The sequence below is a fragment of the Schistocerca serialis genome, chromosome 6 (assembly GCF_023864345.2).
Source record: "Schistocerca serialis cubense isolate TAMUIC-IGC-003099 chromosome 6, iqSchSeri2.2, whole genome shotgun sequence".
Lineage (NCBI taxonomy): Eukaryota > Metazoa > Arthropoda > Insecta > Orthoptera > Acrididae > Schistocerca > Schistocerca serialis.
Window position 1 is genome coordinate 432,088,814 of NC_064643.1, and position 6,520 is coordinate 432,095,333.

Consider the following 6,520-nt stretch of genomic DNA (forward strand, 5'->3'; position numbering starts at 1 on the left):
ATTGACGATGACAACTCAGTTCTCTGAGTGAGAGAGCCACGCTTATAACTATCACACTCAAAAATATCACTCCGTCTTTAGGCCACGAGTGGTCAACCAGGACCATCCGACCGCCCTGTCATCATCTGAGGAGGATGCAGATAGCAGGGGCGTGGGGTTAGCACACCGCTCTTCCGGTCGTTAAGATGGTATTCATGACCGAAGTCGCTACTATTCGGTCGAGTAGCTCCTCAATTGGCATCACGAGGCTCAGTGCACCCCGAAAAATAGCAACAGCGCATGGCAGCCTGGATGGTCACCCATCCAAGTGCCAACCACGCCCGACAGCGCATAACTTCGGTGATCTCACGGGAACCGGTGTATCCACTGCGGCAAGGCCGTGGCCCTCATAACCACTACACTAAAACGAAATTCCGAAAGTGCGGTATTTGTACTGTAACTTTAAGCTCTTGAAGGCTCTATCTACTGATACGTAATTATGTGACATTTAATTATAGAAAATCTGACCGAGAACGACGTGGCCTTATAAATCTTCAAGATGCGTTGCCTTCAAACGGCATACGTCGATAACACGGAAAGTTAGGACACAAAAACTATCAAGTAAGAAATACAATATGGTATCCCCGTAGTACCGCACAACGGACGCTGCTTAAGTCTATAGCAGTTTGTGCGGTGTTCGATAGCAGTGTGCGAGTGAAAATGACACAATCTGTGTGCAAAGTCTTGTAAACGGCTGGATACCTCAATTATAACTTCACTTAAGTTCACCTTCTTGTCGTTTCTTCTGATTTATTGATGAGCGAACAACAAGAATGATACACCTTCTACTATTCGCAGGTCCTCTGCTTATCCGACGCATCTATGGTTTATGTTGTCTATTGGGAATTATCTTTACGAGGGCGCACTGAAAAGTAGTGCCTCCGAATTATATGTTCTGTTCTCAGTTTCGACTGAGCTATCACGTGTCATGCATACTACACGGTCGACTTTTCTGCATCGCTGACGCACGTTGCAATCCTCTGCCACACGAGTGTCTAACGAAGAAAACTTCTTGCACAGATGGAGCACCCGCTTCAACAACATGACAGTGCCAGATCACACACGACCAGTTCGACATCTGCAACGATCCGACGCCTTGGGTTCACTGCCATGGATACAGTGCCGACTTAGCCCCATCCTACTTTCATCTGTTTTCAAAACTTAAAGAACACCTTTGGTGACTTCACTTTGATAGTGATGATACGGTATAAGCAGAGGTGAGGTTGCAGGTCCGTCAACATAGTCAAACATTCTACAGTGACGGTTCCAAGAGACTGATCTCTGGTTGCGAGAAATGTGTTCTTCTCCAGAGTGGCTATGATGATAAATAATTACGAACGAAAGAAAACTAAGGATGTAGAATATTAATAAAATTTGTTTTATTCAAAAAGCTTTGAGATTTTTCACATAAAATGTTCGGAGGCATTATTTTTAAGCACACCCTCGTAATAACTAGATTGACCGATCAGTTTTTTTACATTATTCAAGCTACGGAGCTGTGATTACTATCGCGGAAACCTTGACTGCGAAAGCATTACGAGATCATCATTTGTAACATGGTTATTAAGAAATCAGACTCCATTTTTTTGTATGGGACTGGACTGCTCCTCCGCTTCGGTTCTTCGCTTGTACGTAGCCAGGGTTTTGTCAAAGAGAAGTACTCCAACTGCTAATTAAACTAAATATTTCCTTTTTTGGCAATACCATAACTTCACTATAACCCAAACGAATTAAAATTCTAATATAGTGTACTGCCTGTTTGCTAGAGAAATACAGGTACGTTTTCTAATACAAGGTTCAACCTCGTAGAGCAGAAAAATCTTAACGTTGTGCTGAACTACTTATAAGGCAAACTGATTCAAATATCTGTAGGCCATAACTATCTCTCTCGTACAATCTTATACTATCTTTCTCTTACTACAATCTTGCTATGAATTTTACATCTTACTTGCAAACCATGTCAGAATTTCCTCAACACATCAAAGCATCTCAGGTTCCTCAGTTCAGTCTCATATTTTATTGAAGTATCTTTTATTTCATTAAAATTCTTCAGTTTCCTTAAGTGATCAATAATATCAACTATTACAGTATTTCAAGAGCAAAAGTACATTTTGAACGGGGCTGGAGGGTGCAATCACGTAGGGCGAATTCAAGCAGCCCGCTGAAATAATCACTTGGAAACTAACCAGAGAATGTGCTGTCGCCACATGCCACTTTCAATCTCCATAAGCACCTACCCATCGTTCCGTATCGGAACTGATTTTCATGACTGAGTACTGATCGGATGACCACATTGGGCGATGATTTGCTATTTCGCTAGTACAGATACAACTTTGAACAAATGTTTCTAAATAAATGCAACGATCATCGCTTAGGTGATAGCTCTGTTGATGAACACAAATTTTCGGTGACACTGTCAAATACAAGAGTACTTTTATCCACTGATTATTTGTAAAGTTGCTTGCCGCTCCGCTGCCTTGTAAATAACTGAAATACTGTAACCCAGTACTTCTACCAGTGCCGGCCGGGGTGGCCGAGCGGTTCTAGGCGCTACAGTCTGGAACCGCGCGATCGCTACGGTCGCAGGTTCGAATCCTGCCTCGGGCATGTATGTGTGTGATGTCCTTAGGTTAGTTACGTTTAAGTAGTTCTAAGTTCTAGTTGACTGATGACCTCAGATGTTAAGTCTCATAGTGCTCAGAGCCATTTGAGCCAGTTCTACCAGTCTTCAAGTAACGACTCTAGTGCTAACATTAAACTGCTTTAGATAGATAATTATGCTAGTATAATAGCGCGTACATATTTTTAAGTAACCATAGTGCTAAAGAATGAATCAAATTGCGTTTCCTCTTCTTTCTTGGTATAAACTTATCTATGCTTAGGAACTATTACAAGAGTACACAGCAAGCGACAAAGGGCAACGCTTACATTAAATTCAACTGTATGTAAGAACTCACCTGTTTAACAGAATAATAACTCTGCTCAAGTGAGGCCAGTGATGTACAGTAGTTGGTCTTGTCTAAAATATGGATGGGTGACAGCGCATAGTGCTATCGATAGCAAATCTATAGAGGGTCTTCAGTTCCACTAAACGCCAACCAAGGTTGTGTGCATAGTCTTTTAGGTGATTAGGGGGCGAAGTCCGGACCCCAGGAATCCCCTCCCCTTCGGTTATGCCCTTGCTCTACTTCTCTGAAAAGTCTCCGGCTTTGATCTTGTCGGCAGTTATTCATTGTCTGAAAGAAAATCCACCAGGTCTTATGACACTTATCTAAGAGACAGAAACCTATCGTAAAATTAAAAAAAACTCGTTTATCTAGGCAACGGCAGAGAATACTATATATTATAAATATTGGGGCAGCTGGTACACTATGTAGCAGCTTATAGAACTATTTGCAATATTCAATAAAAGTAAAATAAGATATGTAATTACTGGTATGTAGCTACCACGAACAGTGGCGTACAACGATGAAATATTATGCACTCCCTAGCTAGTAACTCGTGTTTAATGTAGTGTTAGCACCTCGTTCCATCAACCCTCGGAGAGACACACCAACATTTCCAGACAGAACCAACATTATCACTGACACTAAATTTCGAGATATATATGGTGCACACTACACTATACGGATCGGTTTATGGTTATGTTCTCTGAAGGAGAGAATTCCGTCAATTTTGCCTCTCGCCGTCACACCGCTCCTGCTATATCCTGGCTCAATACACTCAACGATTTGCTAGAGAGCCTGCATCTGGTAAGCCGCTGTCTTGAGAAGTCGCTGCTGGTACGGCCGTTCGGTACGATACGACCTTTCGGTAGAGATTCTGCAGTCGACAAATGCGGGAATTTACCGCTCCGCAAAGACTGAGCTCCGCCTGTGAGTTTAGATTGCCCGGAGTGCGACGCTCTCCTGTTCTCCGACGCTACTTTGCAAATAACACATTTAATTCTCCCCAGACGCGCCCGGGCAAAGTTTAGCGCTCTCGGTAATGGCAGGGTGGGCACATTCCTCGCCTGAATTAGGGACCATAAAGTACTTTGCATTTGTCGCGAGTCTGGACTGTTGTCTCGCTGCAGCAGCTGCAGCCTACATTAAGCGCGCCCGCATACCCGTCAGCAGTGTGTGTGTGTGTGTGTGTGTGTGTTTGTGTGCGTCCCTCCCTCTGAGTCTATCTTCCTCTTTTGCTCTTTGTGGTCCGTTGTCCTGTTACTTTGCCAGCGCAGAAGCTCTTTGCTTAGGCGGCACGTGGAGGGACTTTGGGCTACATGGCATGTCACTGACCACTTCACTTCCGTTATGAATTTCTTTTTATTATTCATAAGATGTTCCAGCTGCTTCTAGATTTTTTATGCATCGTTTTAGACATAGTGCTGCAGAGGAGATTCAAATTTCACAAACATTTTACAATATTAAACGAGTGTGGTTCTCAACAGACACTTGGTAGACTGCTGAATTTATTAGACAAATTATTGTAATGGTTCCCTCTTTAACATCTATCGCGACACCAAATCAATATAAAAACTTCTGTTGTCTCTAAGGATATGTTAATCATAGCCAGGAAATCAAAGGCAACGGAAAATCTTCTTGTACACGGATAATAACTTCATGATAAATCAACAAAAAAAGCGGCAGTTAAATAAAGTACCATTTAGTTTGTTCTTCCGAGTATAGAAATAGGGCGTTTCATCGGTCCAAACAGTAACGTAGACATCTACTGTTCCGACTGAAAATATTTTATGATCACTCACGAAAGTTGATTGCACAGTTGAAATTCGAGCTACTTAAGTGATTGCTACCGACAAAAAAAGTGCAGAGACGTTTCCGACACGAAAATAAACTGCTTGATTGACATTCTCATTAATTTTAAAGTTTCAGCGTATAAGGAAAAAGTGTACGTAAGATTTCACAGTTTTAATGACTACCTCAATATCACTGTTATCACCTATGACTTCTAGTACCTTTGAGGCACACATTTTATTGATTTGTACCATCGGCTTTATTTTAAGCACGCCTACCTAACAGAAATTTAGTTAGAGGCAGCACGATTGTGTTGATTTTTAATGACGTATGATCTCGTAATATTATTATATTGACATTAGTAAATGGCGGTACTGTTTTCAGAATATAAAGAAAATAAAATATAATGATAAATCCCTCATATCACTTGTTACCAACTCCGTTGGCACCTGCCAACATTATCAGGAGGTTATGACATCCAGTGTACAGATTTCTGCCAATTAAGGACTTTATATCACTCAGAATTGAATTTAGTGGCACATCCTATAAAACTTCCATTCTATCTCCATAAACACCTACAGCAAGATGCATCCTGTTTCGTAAGACATATCTTACAATGGAACACAAGCCACAAAGTCAAAAATCAGTTAATTACGAAAAATCTACAATATCAAATTAACATGTGAAAGGACCTTTTATAATGATTAACATTTGTCTCATTTTCTTATGTATTTAAGAACGTTCATAAAAATTGAATCATCGTATAATTGTTATTGATTGTTTTAGTTTTTCGATATAACCCATAAAGTAACTACAAGAAATGTACTGCATTGATGCTGCGTAAATGAGTAACATAGATTTTCTGTCAAGAGCTGGTACTGCAAAATTAAGATGAGTATTTCTTTGTACATCTCGTGATCTCACTCCATTATTAACAACTATTAAAAGCTACTAATCACTAAACACAAATAAAAAAAGGGGGATGTAATCATGGAAAATGTCACTATTAGGTTATTAACAGTCTAAGAGCTTACCACTGCAGGCACTCACTCATCCCAACAGGTATATTAAGTCAATTTCTGGAGATTTGTAACTGGACAGTAACTTTATGATTATGGTTTTATTTCTTTATGGGTACATACTTACATGTCAACTGATTTATTAACAAAATCTTGCTCTGATGGCTTTGTTTTTAATTTATTCTGCTAGGCTGTCGAAAGTCACCTGCTTGCCTTTCTCATGCAATACACAAAAACATTTATTTTCTTAAATATATGTCTTCTGTCGAGGGTTCCTTGGTTATTCTTGGATTGTTCAAAAGCAAAACGATGTGTAGTACCTTCATCGCTCGATCCAGTGCAGGTATGTCATCCAGTTAAACGAACAGTATGAAGCCATATTATTCCTTCAGTAGGTTAAAAGTGGCATGAATTAGTTTGCTCTCAAACACTGAGTAATACGACTTCCTAACACTAATATTTACATTTTATTTTAAAAAAATTTGTCTTATTGATAAACTTTTCTTTCTCCATTTCCGGTATCATCAGTTATTTTGTTCAAATACGAAAACGCATCCAGTACTTTTAGCGTCTCATTTCCTAATCTAATTCTCACATCGTCTGCTGACATAAATCCACTATATTCTTTTATACTTGTTTTACTTTTGTTGATGTTCGCATATTTTTCAGGGTAGTCTCCATTCCTTTCTATTGCCCTTCAAAGTTCGTTGCCTTTCTGAAACAATT

The 6,520-nt window shown here is 40.0% G+C and overlaps 1 pseudogene; it reads right to left on the reverse strand.

Moving 5' to 3' along the window:
- Positions 1 to 267: 267 nt before the first annotated feature.
- Positions 268 to 385, reverse strand: LOC126485193 (5S ribosomal RNA; annotated as a pseudogene).
- Positions 386 to 6,520: the final 6,135 nt, after the last annotated feature.